The sequence below is a fragment of the Dermochelys coriacea genome, chromosome 1 (genome assembly GCF_009764565.3).
Source record: "Dermochelys coriacea isolate rDerCor1 chromosome 1, rDerCor1.pri.v4, whole genome shotgun sequence".
In the NCBI taxonomy this organism is placed as follows: domain Eukaryota; kingdom Metazoa; phylum Chordata; order Testudines; family Dermochelyidae; genus Dermochelys; species Dermochelys coriacea.
This window is the reverse complement of record NC_050068.2, coordinates 60,760,467-60,776,387: the sequence shown is the minus strand read 5'-3', so window position 1 is coordinate 60,776,387 and position 15,921 is coordinate 60,760,467. Positions and strand designations below refer to the sequence as shown.

The window sequence follows — 15,921 nt, the reverse complement described above, 5'->3', positions numbered from 1 at the left end:
TTTGTCAGCCTTTTTGATTATGATGTCAGAGTTGTTCCTCAGGCTGTGGATGGCATTGTGTTCTGCATGGCTGAGGTTATGGGGCAAGTGATGCTGCTTTTCCACAAATTTCAGCCTGTGCACGTTGGCAGAAGCATTCTATGTAGAAGTCCAGTCTGTTGTTTCGACCTTCAGGAGGGGTCCACCCAGAATTCTTCTTTTTGTAGTCTTTGTAGGAAGGTCTCTGTGAATTAGTATGTTGTTCAGAGATGTGTTGGAAATATTCCCTGAGTTGGAGACGTTGAAAATAGGATTCTAGGTCACCACAGAACTGTATCATGTTCATGGGAGTGGAGGGGCAAAAGGAGAGGCCCCGAGATAGGACAGATTCTTCTGCTGGGCTAAGAGTATAGTTGGATAGATTAACAATATTGCTGGGTGGTTAAGGGAACCACTGTTGTGGCCCCTTGTGGCATGTAATAGTTTAGATAGTTTAGTGTCCTTTTTCTTTTGTAGAGAAGCAAAGTATGTGTTGTAAATGGCTTGTCTAGTTTTTGTAAAGTCCAGCCACGAGGAAGTTTGTGTGGAAGGCTGTTTTTTTTTTTTCATGAGAGTATCCAGTTTTGAGAGCTCATTCTTAATCTTTCCCTGTTTTCTGTGGAGGATGTTGATCAGGTGGTTCCGCAGTTGCTTTGAGAGTTTGTGGCATAAGCAGTCAGCATAGTCTGTGTGGTATGTAGATTGTAATGGATTTTTTACCTTCAGTCCTTTTGGTATGATGTCCATCTATTTGCATTTGGAAAGGAAGATGATGTCTGTCTGTATCTGTATCTGTGGGGCAAATTCTCATCTCTGTATGAAAAAAACCCATAAAAAGGAATAGGTTGAGAGCAGCAAATATTAAGCTTTGTTTAAAAAGAAACCGTTAACCTTTCAGCCCAACACAAAATGGAAACACTCCTGATTCTTCTATTAACACAGGATGGGTTCCCTTCCTATTATGCCCAGGCCCTTCCCCATTCAGCAGATAAAGCACGAGAAACTTCCTGCAGAATCCATTTTATAGAATCCTGTATTCATGTCTTTCAGTTAAATTCAGAAGGAACAAGTTAAGGCTGAATGCAACCCAGATTGACCATAAATGTGAGCTTCAAACCCACATGTTTATGGTGCGGCCTATTGGTGTTACAAAATGTGGGTGCTCCTTTAGAAATGTGAGGGTTCCTTTCAGGCTGGGTTCAACCATACATCTTTGTTTTGAGGTAATCTTCCATTGAAACCCTCGTTAAGTTTACTGGGAACATGTACTTCCCCAGTCACAATCATTATAAACCTTTCATTTTTCCCTTGCCCTTGCCATGAGGTAACCACCTGTTTCACTGCCCCTAGCAGCAATTAACTGGTATTGTCTTTTATTTCTGTGGATGGCAGAAAGCATTTTTGAAGGAAACTTGTTTACTGGAATTAGGTAACAAACACACTGGGCAAGCAGGGAGGCTCTCTGAGCAAGATTCTGCCAGGCAGATTCTGCCAGTGAGTGCAATATTCCACAATTATGTTGCTGCTAATTTACAGTTCTCCCAAGCTGCTCTACAAGATGTGTGCTGCTGCATGTGATAGAGTGCCCACAGGGTAAACAACATAGAAGTAATATTCTTCTTCTGCATCCTTGATCATTCTTTAGGGCTCAGTTGTGGCTAGCTGCCTGTGGGTGTGCAGGGAGCACATGCATTTCACACACCTATGCAAGGGGTAGCCACCATCTCAATCCTTCTGCTCCCTGCATACATCCCTAATATTGACAGCAACCCTATACTCTTTCTATATCACATGATGGAATAGGGCTACGCAAGGGGAAGTACACCCCTCCCTCTCCAATTGCTCCAAAAGGCTTCTGTCTGACTCAGCTAGAGCGCTGCTGGGGTCTATCACTTGGACAGAGCACCTCTACTGTCTCTCTCTCCCAAGGATGGATCTGGTTTACAAAGCCCAGACAGGTTTCAGAGTAGCAGCCTTGTTAGTCTGTATTCGCAAAAAGAAAAGGAGTACTTGTGGCACCTTAGAGACTAACAAATTTATTAGAGCATAAGCTTTCGTGAGCTACAGCTCACTTCATCGGATGCATTTGGTGGAAAAAACAGAGGAGAGATTTATATACACACACACACACACACACACACACACACACACACACACAGAACATGAAACAATGGGTTTATCATACACACTGTAAGGAGAGTGATCACTTAAGATAAGCCATCACCAGACAGTGTCCTTCATCTAAATGCCTGAGGAAGAGGGAATTTTAAAAAAATCCACACACAATTGCAGCCAGGATAGCAGATCTCTCCCAGTTCAGCTTTCCCAAACACTGCTCAGGGAGCAGACAATAACAAGTAGCATTGATTTATTGGTGCAGACGAGGTGGAGAAATAGGAATGTAATAAATGTCGAGAAGACAAGAAATGCACCCATGCCCTCACCCCCTACACACACTTAGCTCAGAAAGGGAGAGGAGATTATCTGCCATGAAACAGCACATTGCTGAAATTCTAATGAACACAAGAAACTAGAGCCAAGTCAAGTAGGTGGTGTTAGAAATGCAAAGTCTGATGTGCATTTATCATATTAAAATGTCAAGCGCAAGCCAGCAAGGAATGTCAGGGGAAGGGCAACCTATGTTTTGTAAGACGTATGGTAGGAAAGTTAGAAATTGACTTTTGGTGTGATATGATTACAATAGATGTGTATTCCACACACACATACACAAAATATATTAAAAGAACACTAAAGTTGCAAAGTTAGGCTCTCAAAAATTAGGTAAAAGCCAGAATTAAGGTTAGCTATGGGGCCTTAACTCACCCCCTCCCCTTGTGCATGCACATTATGACATGGTCTTAAATTACACAATCACAAGCTTGAACCCTTTTGCCCTATCTCCTCTGACTTCTCTGTCCCAATCCTGTCTCTTCCCTATGCCAGACTCTTTGTCCAAGTCCCATTCTCCTCATTCATCGTGACTCACTTTCCACTTCCCAGGCTTCTCATCCCAACTCCAGCGTCTTTGACCAGCCAGTCCCAGTTCTGCCTTTCCCAGCTCCTTGTCCAATCTCTCTCTTCTTCCCACACTGGCTCCCAGTACCAGTTTCCTTCCAGTACCATGGGCTCCTCAGACAATCTCAGTGTGCTAACCACCCTGACCACTCCTTTGCTCCTTATCCCAGGCTCTTCCCCAACCAGTCTCAGTTCTCCCCCTAAACTCTGACTCCACGTCAGATCTGTCTTCTCTTCCCCCCCACACTGGTTTCCAGTCTTACTTTCCCCTCAGCCTCCCCACTGCCAACTGGCTCCCAGTCCCCCGCCCACATTTGACTTCAGCATCTCCCAGAAAAAAATCTTAGTTTGCACATTCTTGGTACAATCCAAGCATGTGCAAACTAAGATTTTTCCAAAGGTTCATAGCTTGGCCAGATTTGGGCAGATTTTCATGGGCTGTGCATCTGCTCATGGTAGTGTTAGACTCCATCCTTGTACTTAACCCATTATTTTGTAGAAAGTAACACAATAATCAGGAAAAGTTCATATTTAAACATAGTGTAATGATGGATACAAAAGTAAATCCAAGAAATAAACACAGAGATTTATAGCTTCATTTTCTTGGAACACTTCATTATATACAATGCTATTGAATCACAGAAACATGATCTGACCAGAGCTAAATGACTTTGCTCAGGTCAGCTTGAAAATTTGATTTGGGTTGTATGTTGTATAGGTGTTGAATACAGACTAATGCATGTGCTGGAAAAACAACAAATCATAATTCTGTTGCAGAACAGGAAACCTTTTAGTTATACAATAAAATAACACAATGTAATGCATGCAGTATTTCTCTACTAACCTTTATACATGTTCCCCAATGCTTTATACAAACTTTCATACGGTACCATCAAATCCAGTTTAAAGAAAAGAAAGTCATTTTTAAAATAAGCTTTCAAATTACTTCCAAACAAAACATTCATTGACAAAGAGTTCCATTAACAGTTTGGAGTTAATGTTATAAGAGTATGGAATACTGGTAGGAATCTAAATCCATACGATAACCAGGAGTTAACTCATTATATTCTCTGTAAGGCACCATTAATGTTCTATAGCAAATCTGAAAGCTCTCTGGCAGAGGAGTTAAGCATACTTGACTTAAAACACACACACACACACACCAGTACAATCCTGGCATTTGAAAAGCAGGGGTCAAATTTGTGGTGGTGTGGGAGCAAGGCGAATGTATAGTAATCTCCAATCACAATCCCAGCATTCCTCACTCATCACTCCCAGCATGCTAGCATTCCCTACTTACCACTCCCACATTGTTAGGGTCACCCCTTTTTCTTACTTAACGGCAGGTCATCTAAGATTGTATTGGGGTGCAAGCGGGCATTACAGCTTTTATTGAGATTGTGTTTGAGTATTTGCAATTCCATTTACCTTTTTCTAGGACACTGTTGGTGCCTGTTTGGCCATTTATGAGACCAAAATGACAAAATTTTGCCTCTTCAGCATGTTCCTGGATGGTGGAAATACCATGAACAAAAAACAAAACAAAATCTCACAAAAGCTGGCAAAAAACATATAAACACTAAGATACTTGAGGATATTCAGGTTTACCTGAATATCAACATGCTAAATCCTGGTTTGTTTGGGTTCCTGCAAAACCTGTATGCGCAGCCCTAAATTCCAATTCAGAAATAACATGTCAAGATTTTTTAAATATTTTGAAACATTTCTAATTGTTTGATCCATTTTTCAGTAATACTGTCATTTACAAGTTTAATTCAGATAATTATTTTAAAATTGATACAACAGCTACTTCTTCCACTGTTAGTTTGCTTTATATGTATAAAATACTGGATTCCCCTTTTAAAAATCAATTAAACACTCTGCTTTGTCTGTCTGTGCCTAGTTCCCCCTATATTGTGACTATATACCCAATCCTGCAAAGATTTATGCACATGCTTCGTTTTAAACACTATGAGTAGCCCCATTGACTTCAAAGTGGCTTGGTTTCAATGCGGTTATTTACACTATGTAAAGTCAAGCATGTGCTTACGTCACTGCAGTGGCCTGCACCCTCACATACTGTGAGACCAGACTCCCCACTGCCTTCATGCAAGCTGCCCTTTCCCCAGGATATCTACCGGAGACATCCTTCATTGTATCACTTCGCTTATCTCTGTATTTTGTCTTCTTTCCTGTCATGTTTTTATTCTCCTGCCCTTTGCTGCCTCTTTTCTTTACTGCCTTTTCCTCAGAATCTTCTCTCTCTCTCTAACATTTGCCTCCTTTCCTGTTCACTGGCCTCTTTCCTGCCTCTTCAGCATCCGGGTACTTCCCTTTCCTACTGCCACAACCCTAAGCAATTTCTTTCCCAGTCTCCCCTGCTGCTGCTCTGCCCAGGCACGCACTGCTCCAGTCCTGAGCTGAACAGTGCGGTGGAGGCATCCTAGGTTTGTTAACTGGATCCCAAACCCCCAGGCACATACTTCAGAGAACATGGCTTGCCTCCCACCAGGGCCAGACTCCTTGGTTGCCTTCCACAATTTTGGGGGAAGCAGGAATTAACCTCTGAAAAAATGCTGCATTCGGCTATGACCCAACACTTTTCTGGGCAGCGACAAAAATTGACAAGTAAAAAGGACTGATGAGGGTCCTACAGGGACTCACACATACACTCCCTTTCTCCCCCCACAAGCAATAGTACAATATACTGAGTCCCCAACACTTAGGTATACAGGTTAACCCTCACTAACCCAAGTAAGAGTCTGAATTGCCCCATCCCAGATGCCCCAGTCTCTTAGTGCCAAAACAGGGTAACTTCAGCCCCTTGCCATTTCTTGGACAGTGTGAAGAGGGGTAACTTCTGGTCCCTGCTGTGTTGTTGGGTGTCCTTCCCCATGGTCGCAGTGCTGGTCAGGCCTCCTCTCTGGATCTGGATCTGTCCCCCAGCCTAGCTGTAAGCATGCCCCAGCCTACTCTAAGCTGCTCCGCTAACCTAAGAACATAAGAATGGCCATACTGGTTCAGACCAAAGGTCCATCCAGCCCAGCATCCTGTCTACCGACAGTGGCCAATGCCAGGTGCCCTAGAGGGAGTGAACCTAACAGGTAATGATCAAGAGATCTCTCTCCTGCCATCCATCTCCACCCTCTGACAAACAGAGGCAAGGGACACCATTCCTTACCAATCCTGGCTCATAGCCGTTAATGGACTTAACCTCCATGAATTTATCCAGTTCTCTTTTAAACCCTGTTATAGTCCTAGCCTTCACAATCTCCTCAGGCAAGGAGTTCCATAGGTTGACTGTGGGCTGAGTGACGAAGAACTTCCTTTTATTTGTTTTAAACCTACTACCCATTAATTTCATTTGGTGGCCCCTAGTTCTTACATTATGGGAACAAATAAACAACTTTTCCTTATTCACTTTCTCCACACCACTCATGATTTTATATACCTCTATCATATCCCCCCTTAGTCTCCTGTTTTCCAAGCTGAAAAGTTCTAGCCTCTTTAATCTCTCCTCATATGGGACCCGTTCCAAACCCCTAATCATTTTAGTTGCCCTTCTCTGAACCTTTTCTAATGCCAGTATATCTTTTTTGAGATGAGGGGACAACATCTGTATGCAGTATTCAAGATGTGGGCGTACCATGGATTTATATAAGGGCAATAAGATCTTCTCCGTCTTATTCTCTATCCCTTTTTTAATGATTCCTAACATCCCATTTGCTTTTTTGACTGCTGCTGCACACTGTGTGGACATCTTCAGAGAACTATCCACGATGACTCCAAGATCTTTCTCCTGATTAGTTGTCGCTTAATTAGTCCCCATCATATTGTATGTATAGTTGGGGTTATTTTTTCCAATGTGTATTACTTTACATTTATCCACATTAAAATTTCATTTGCCATTTTGTTGCCCAATCACTTAGTTTTGTGAGATCTTTTTGAAGTTCTTCACAGTCTGCTTTGGTCTTAACTATCTTGAGCAGTTTAGTATCATCTGCAAATTTTGCCACCTCACTGTTTACCCCTTTCTCCAGATCATTTATGAATAAGTTGAATAGGATTGGTCCTAGGACTGACCCTTGGGGAACACCACTAGTTACTCCTCTCCATTCTGAAAATTTACCATTTTTTCCTACCCTTTGTTCCTTGTCTTTTAACCATTTCTCAATCCATGAAAGGCTCTTCCCTCGTATCCCATGACAATTTAATTTATGTAAGAGCCTTTGGTGCAGGACCTTGTCAAAGGCTTTCTGGAAATCTAAGTACACTATGTCCACTGGATCCCCCTTGTCCACATGTTTGTTGACCCCCTCAAAGAACTCTAATAGATTAGTAAAACATGATCTCCCTTTACAGAAACCATGCTGACTTTTGCACAACAATTTATGTTCTTCTATGTGTCTGACAATTTTATTCTTTACTATTGTTTCAACTAATTTGCCCAGTACTGACGTTAGACTCAGTCTGAGGTTAGGCCTCCTTCTCCTGCTGCCAGTAGCAACACCACATGTTCTCACCTCATTTGTGTGGCTCTTCTCTCCAGCTCCATCCCCATGTCATCCAGTTCACTGTCCGTGATTGGACAGGGCTGGGCTCCAGCTGTAAATGGAATTCCTCTCCCCCAGTAAAAGGTGGGCTGGCAGGAGGAAGTCAGGGGTGGGATTTATCCCAGTTCTCTCACCAACCAGGGCTCTGGGGTCAGTTCCCCTTTCTGCCTGCCCCCTAATAAAGCAGGGTATGTGGGGATGAGGGCGGCCCTTTCACATTACAGCCAAGAAAGTATGGAGTGGGGGGCTATATAACAGAATAGCTAAAGGAATGTGACCAGTGCTCTCTAGTTGGTTAATTACACTCCCTAAATCCCCACACAGTATCTCCCCTGCTGCATCAAGCTGTTGATTGAGCTGGAGGAGTGGGACTGGAAAACAGCATATTGAGAAGTCAAGGGAGTGTAATTAACCAGCTAGGAAGGGCTGACATGCTTCACAGCTGGTTAATCTCAGTTATTCCACTCAGATCTGGAGTAGAGCAGTGTGTAGCGCTGAGGGCAAGGGGAAGAGCAGGTCAAAGAGAATGCTACCATGTCAGATCCACACATACCAGCTCCAGCATACAAGTCTGGGAAGAAAAGAACCAAGAGGCCCATGAAGAGTATGGCATTGCTGTAATCTAGTCTGGTAATCATCCCTTAAAACCTCAAAGTCCTCTGTGGATAGGGGAGGTTTCTGTTTGATTATGGATGATAAAAGCCATAAAAGGGATAAATGGTCACTGCTCCAATCCAATACAGCGTGTAATTGAGGAACAATGACCCAGGTACAAAATGTCTTTTCTTGGCAGTAAAGGAGTTTTTTTGTTGGTGGGTTTTCTCCATCCCTTGCTCCCCCTCCCAATTCTTTGGTTTGGTGGGGCTCTCTCTGCACTCCCATGTGGTAAAACCAAGTGGGGGGGGGGGAGAGAGAATAGTCTCCCATTGCTACAGAGGGAAGCTGGGACAGCTGATGGATTTTCTATCTTTTCCATTCCCAACCATGCATAGGCAGAGTCCAGTGGCTGAACACTTGGATTTATTGGCAGAACAGGGATCATGCAAAGTGATGTTTCATGAGCTACATCAGGTCTAAGATGAGTGCAGCAGACTTTGTAGTATGCCTTAGCTCCTTGAAGCCTTTTTATAGGACAGACTTTCCCAATAACTAAACAAACTCTTGCAGGGTTCCTGCTGTGAAATCTGAATGTCATCCTTAATGTTCAAGCAATGGGTTCCACCCCAAATGTGTGACCTTTGGTGTCTGAATCCATGTTCTTAAAGGCCTTACAAGAAACTGTTGAGGTATTCTGTATGCATGTTGCTTTAGGGTTTTAAATCAATGTGGACATATAAAAAACAGGTTGATTTCTTCTTTTTACAAATCATTTTTGAAAAATAAGAAGAATGTGCAGAGGCTAGAACTAAGCAAGGATATCATATACTCTCTGTGCCAGGGTGGCTTCTGCTGGAGAGTAGCCAGCCCTGATTACAAAAGAGGCACACCTGGCTTGGATCAGGAACTTCCTTATAAAGAGCTGCAGGGTGTGATTGACATAAAGGAAACTAGGACTGGTGGTTTTGGGTGGAGCAGATGGGGACCAATCTGTGTGTGGTAGAAGAATCAGAGCTGAGTATGAACTTTTGTGTTTTAGTGATTGACTTTATTTTGGAATCCTGAAGATTGCTTGAATCTTTTCTGTCATTAAACCAGCCCTGGGTGGGTGGGCTATTAGCCACAAGAGAGACTTTGTGGTGTTCTTAAGCAGACTGCAAGAGGGGGCTAACAGAGCAATGTGTCTATAAAGTGACCCCTGGCCTGGCTTGGTAAGCAGCTACCCTATTACACTCCTATACCGAGCATGGAATTTACTTAAAAGTTCCCTTAGCTTCCAATAGTGCAAGCCATGACTCTCAACTGCTCTCTAGTTCAACATTTGTAAACCAAGGCAGTTGAGACACCATGGCTACCGCACTGTGATGCTACAATACTGTTGTGATGGGAAAGCTTATGATTCCATGCAGAAGGAAAAAGCATTAACTGTAAGAGGAGGCACACATGGAATAGATACCAACTCAGATCTCTTGATGAATGCAAAAAGTAGCAGAATCCAGATGCTCTCATGGGTGTTAATGAATAACCATATGAGACAAAAGTGAATGGGAAAGATGGACAAAAATGGAAAGAGAACAAAAAATGATCCATGAAAGGAAACATGGAGACAGGTAGCTCTGACAAAAATATAGACCTATTAGCATGTGGTTGATGTAAGGTGTGTTGGGTGTCTTGTGAGATGTTTGCAGAAATGATACTTTATAAAATTCAGTAGCATTGTATTGTCCTGAAAAGAGCACAAGTTCCAGGCAGAAGAGTTACCGGTAAAAAACAGGCATTTATTTATAATAAGAATAATTTTTTAAAAAAAGGTCAGGGTGCAATCAAAAATGCCACTCTGCTGTCAAAGTTGGCTATTGGAGACAAAAGCAAATATGTACCACATAGGAGTACGCTCTTTAAGGAGATTGCTCATTCAAAGGGCCAGACCCTCTGCTGGTGTAACTCCTTTACTTTAATAGGGAGGTGCAAATTCACACCAAGAGTAGGTCTACACAGTAATGTAACCCAGGCATGAACCTGGGCTCAAGCCTAACCCTCCTTGTGCCCACTCCAATTGTTAACTTAAGGTCTGAGTCGTATTGCTTTCCTGTGTGCAAGTGGCCCTAGTTTGACTCGGGTCCCAGAAGTCCTCCAAATGTATCGCAGAGTTCCTTGGGGCAACTTCCTTACTCCTCTCTATGCTGACAATCTGTGGTGCAGTCTATTGCAAAAGGAAGCCACACCTCCCTTTACAAACAGCAGCAGCTCAGATCAGCAATGACCCATGGTCTGCTGAACACAGATCTGCACACACACAATCAGACAGCCTGCAGGGGTATCAATGAAGACCAGTCAGAAGACATTTTTGCCTAGAGAGCTGCCTCCTGGTCACAAGAGCACAGTCAGTTTTTGGTGCATGCTGCCTAGGTGCCCCTGCACACGCAGCCCTGGTGGGGCGCAGAGAGCAGTGGGGACTAAGCTAGGGTTGCCAGGCATCCGTTTTTTGACCGGAACGCCCGGTTGAAAAGGGACCCTGGCAACTCTGGTCCGCACTGCTGACCGGGCCACTAAAAGTCCGGTTGGCAGCGCGGTGGGGCTAAGGCAGTCTCCCTACCTGGCCCCATGCAGCTCCCGGAAGTAACCTGCATGTCTGGCTCCTAGGCACAGGGGTGGCCACAGGGCCTCCAGGTGCTGCCCCCACCCGAGTGCCAGCTCCACAGCTCCTGTTAGCCAGGAACCGGGGGCAGCGCTTGTGGGCGCGGGAAGCACACAGAACCCACTGACCCCTCCGTCTAGGAGCTGGATATGTTGCCACTTCTCAGAGCTGCCTGAGGTAAGTGCTGCCTGCCCAGAACCTGCACCCCATCCCCTGCCCCAGCCCTGAACACCCTCCTGCACCCCAAGCCCCTCATCCCTGGCCCCATCCCAGAGACCGCACCCCCTCCCGCACACCAACCCCCTGCCCCAGCCCTGAGCCCTCTCCTGCACTCCGAATCCCTCGGCCCCAGCCTGGAGCCCCCTGCTGTACCCCAAACTTCTCCTCCATGGCTCCACCCCAGAGCCCGCATCCCCAACCAGAGCCCTCACCTCCTCCTGCACCCCAACCCCCTTCCCCAGCCTGGTGACAGCGAGTGAGGGTGGGGGAAATGGAGTGAGCGGGGCTGGGGCCTCAGAGAAGTGGCAGAGCCTCAGGGCAGGGGCAGGGCAAGGGTGTTCAGTTTTGTGCGATTAGAAAGTTGGCAACCCTAAACTAAGCAGTTTTCCTGCGGGGAGGGGGAGCAGCAGAACTCCTGACTCAGCACTGCTGGGGGACAGCCCCAACACCTCAGTCACTCCCCCTCCCTGTAGGGCAACCATTTAGTCCTTGCTCTGTTCTCGGGCCACCCCCAACCCTGTTTGACAGCCCTGGAGACTGATGTCCTCATTATCCTCAGAACAGGTGCACATGGACATGTTCCTGCCAGTGTGACTCAGCCTAGAGATGGAGAGCCCAGTTCTCTGATTAGGTGGTAGTTCAGTATAAAGCCTCCTCTAACCGCAGTCATTCTACTGAGACATCCACCAAAGGAGCATATCACGCTGTTTATATACTCGTGTGCTCCTTATCAGCACCAGCATCTGATTGATAGCACTGTCACAGTTAGGAAACAGGGTGGACAGTTGAGTTTTCTGACAGTGCACCATGCTCCTAGGATGTTGGGAGGGGGGTACTAGGTATTAAGCACTCTGGCATAGGGATACTTTGACTCAGGTCTGTGCTTGATACTCCTTATTTCTAGCTTGAATTTAGCTAGCTTCAGTTTCTAGCCATGGGATCTTGTTATGCCTTTGCCTGATAGATTGAAGCGCACTCTACTATCGATTCTTGGGGGGAAATTTTTTACTTGTTATAGAATAAAAATTGGGGCAAACCTGGTCAAATTGCAGGTGTATAGGTCACTGAAAGGTTTATAGACCTCTCACTTGTTGTCTAAATCTAATGCTAGCACAAATAGGTACATTTACAACAGAATAATATCAGTTCTTCCTGGTAGTTATGCAAGCTTGAAGGGCCTGCATACAACTACAGTTTCTGCAGAGCAGTATTCCTTGAATGTTGAGGCTGGACTTCCTGAGCTTTATTTTTGCTCACTGATTCTTCTGGGTTTCTTATCTCCTTTGCCAGGGGAGTAATTTCCAACCAAGCTGTAACAACTGCAATCAGGTCCAAAGAAAATAAACAAAAAGGATAAATTCCTTCCCCAACCCTACAATGAATAGTTTTCACTTAAAACTCAAAATATCAGAATGCATCTTAAACCCTGTGGGCTGTGTCCTGGATGTTTGATAGGTCTGCTCTTGGTGAGTCCTTGATATTATGTAGCAAGGTATCAAAAACCCCAAATTCTCCTGACTTTGAGTTTAAAGCAGTTCTTCAAAATGTGTTGGAAAAAACAGCCAATGGATCAAATTTAGTGCAACATTAATCTCTGATATGGAGTTATGGCCACTAGTATCAAGATGTAGAATGCCTGCTCTGTCCTCTGTAGGGCTCAGTTCTGTTCCACTATGGCCCTTTATGCCAATAAAGTGCAAAAGGCACAGTGAACTCCCAAGGGGAATTCTTGGGCCAAGGGGTCTTTCCCACTGGCATGGGGTTGACTCGCTAAGCCCTGCACAACAATGTAAAGGTACGTTTGGGTGCTCAGAGAGGGTGGGGCCAGAATATCATGTGCTGTAACGGTCCTGAGGTACAGACTGTGCCAAAGGTGGGGTAATTCAGAGAAACTTCTGGAGCTCCTCCTAGTTGTGTTGGGTGCTGGGGAGGCTCCTAGCCCATGCCAGATGATGTAGGGTGTAAAAATGGCATGAAACATCTTGCCCATGCTCCATTTCCTGGCTGGCTGTATTTTATGGATCAAATCACTATATTAAAAGCAAACGCAGCTGCAATCTGTTCCATTTAATGCAAATTAGGTGTAGCCCCTTGTGCTTCTAGGCTCTGACACTGCAAAGCCAACCATATTGGTGAACTCCTGTACCTGGTCAGAGCCCCAGTGAAGCCAACAGGATTCCATGCAGAAGTCTGTGCGCGTGGTCCTAATTGCAGGATTGGGGCCCTACTGAGCTAAAAATGCAGCACTCGTTTGGATAGGATGGGCACACTTGGAATATATCCACTCATCAGACCTTGCATTGAGTCTAGACAATTGCAAACAATGCATATTTACAAAGACCTACCCCAAGTGAAACTTGCTGTCCACACAAGTCATCTACATGGGAAGGTACTTCGAAATGCATGTTTTTGAAAGGAAAAACATTTAACAAGTTTATTTTTGTTTGACTTCAGTGCTGGCCCACCAGGCTAACAGTCTGAACTCTAAATTGCATCTTAAGAAAGTTTCCAAGAAGATTACTCTTTTTTTTTATTGCTCGTCTCTGAATTTCCTCCACTTTACTGATGTTTCTCTTGTATCAAGGTGCACATAGTTTTTGAATTTGCCCCATTTGCCAAAACTACAATTTAAAACAACAAATATCCATAACACAATGTACAATGTGAAGATTAGTTACCTCAGAGCCTTAAATTGTATACGTCTCCCACATTTTCCCAACATTTTGCCCAATGTTCCCTTCTTGTGCTATGCTGTGATTTATATATCTTAGACTGTAAGATGCTCAAGGCAGGAGCCATGACTTTTATTTGCACCATCCACAACTATAGTCTATATACATAAGACATAATAGTATAGGCACAGAGAGAAAGGATAATCCTGTGGTCAGGGCACTAGCTTCAGACTTGAGACTTGGGTTCAGTTCCCTGCTCTGCTATACATTCCCTGTGTGACAGGCAAGACACCTGAATGCATAATGGATTTAGGTGCCTAAATCCCAGTTTCAGAACTGCTGCAAGGCATAAAACTCCTGCTGAAACCCTTAGGCACCTATGGTTTTTTGGCAGTAAAAGTCCCTAACTGCCTATGTTTCCGCTTCTGAGCATGTGCACTGCTGCCTCTCTGGGGGCAGCCACATGCGTAATTCCCCACCGAAGCCCCAGAGTGATTCACAAACAAGCATTCAGCTGCCTAAGTCACAGAGCCTTCCCTGTTGGCATGCTTTCAGAGACCACCTAGCAGCTCAGGCTCTGCAGGTGCGTTCACACAAAACAGCTGAGGGGGGACAACCTTTCTCATGACTCCTAGCTTAGTGGTTAGGGTATTCATGTGGGAGACCGTGGGTTCAAGTTCCTCCTCCACCAGATGGGGAGAAGAAGCTGATATCTGTTCAATTCAATACCTAACTCCTTTTGTGCATTCAGGCCTTAGTCTCTCTGTGCCTCAATTCCTCCTCTGTAAAACAGTGGTAATAGTACTTCCTTATTTCACAGAAATGTAGTGAAGAGAAGTATATTATGGATTGTGAGGTGCTCAGATACTATGGTAAGGGGGGGCAGGTAAGTACGATACAGAGAGCTGTTGGGTCATGCAGTCTATCCCTCTACCACTGCCAGATTGTTCCCTTAATTGTATATTGCCTTTTTTAGGGGATATAACTTAATTAATATGGAAAACAGCTTTTACCGCTACGCTTGGGTGAAATGCTGTTTGTACAGGAGTGGATACTCAGAAAGAACTGACACAAATGCCTGTGAGATGACATCATGAGTGGCATGAATGTGTCAGTCAGGCTGTTGTCAATACTGCTGACAGAGTTCCACAGCATTAAGGACAATACGGTACACAATGGAACTCTAAAGACCATAAAGCTGTCTGCGCTGGGCATCTGACTTTCCCCTTCTTCCATGAGGAATTCATCTGCCAGTAAATGATGAATTTCATATGTTGGACCCCTTTATTCATTCCCCAGTTCAGGAGAACAGATGACTTGGTAGCCTTTATTTTTAAAGTGAGCTTCTATTTAAAGGAACTTACACATGCTTAGTTTGGATATGAAATACAGATGAGTCTCTTTAATAGGTTCAGTATTTAGGCTCAGATCACATAATCCCTCCAAAACCTGGATGCTTATCTGAAGCCAATTCATAGTCTCTGAACCTCTTGTGAAACAGAGGCTTTAGGGAATAGGATCTCACCAGAGACTTTGAGTACTTCTATTTTCTGGTCAGACTAAAAGACCCCAGGATCAGCACTTCTTGCAGTGTAGCTGCATTTTCAGTCTCTGCTGGAATCTGGATATAAAGACATGCGGCGTATGGAGGAGGGAAAGTGAATCAGAGGCTTTTCTAAACTTTGATAAAGTTCAGGTTCAGTTCAAGTTTTAGATGAAGATTCACAGGCAGGAAGATGAGTTGTCTTATCCAAACTAGTTGTCCCATCCCCTGCTTGCAGTTTGAAGTGCTGCCACAAAGGCATTTACTATAGGTATGTAGACAAGCAGAATATAGTGCCTGGGCCACTTCAAACAACTAAGGCCTCAGTAGGAAGGGTAATGGAGAGAGAAGACTTAGTAAATGGAAGAAAGAAAACTTCTCTAGAGGGAAGAGTAGGTGCTCAGGTACCTTGGTGGTGGGATGATATAGGATAGAATAATTATTCTACAGAGAGAAGACAGTTTGAGAGTATTTATTTCATATGTTGGTTACTTAAGGTTTTAATCCTGTTTGCTTTAAAAGGTTTATATCCCTCACACTTTTCACCACCTTTTGCCAGAGTTGTGACAGCATCATTGCACCCCTCCTTGCAAACAATATGGGATTGTGCTGCAATAATTCTTTCCTTTCTGACTTTAGTCTGCTTTGGCCTTAGAAATGTGTCAA

The 15,921-nt window shown here is 44.2% G+C and overlaps 1 long non-coding RNA gene across 2 annotated transcripts in view; it reads right to left on the bottom strand.

Annotated features, from left to right (window-relative positions):
* Window positions 1-598: 598 nt before the first annotated feature.
* Window positions 599-15,921, bottom strand: part of LOC122457221 — a 141,112-nt gene continuing 125,789 nt past the window's right edge. For both annotated transcript variants that reach the window (XR_006276670.1, XR_006276669.1), the window contains 2 exons: window positions 4,462-4,540; window positions 599-831 (listed from right to left, as the gene is read on the bottom strand). This is a non-coding gene — a long non-coding RNA (uncharacterized LOC122457221). The remainder of the gene's footprint in view (window positions 832-4,461; window positions 4,541-15,921) is intronic.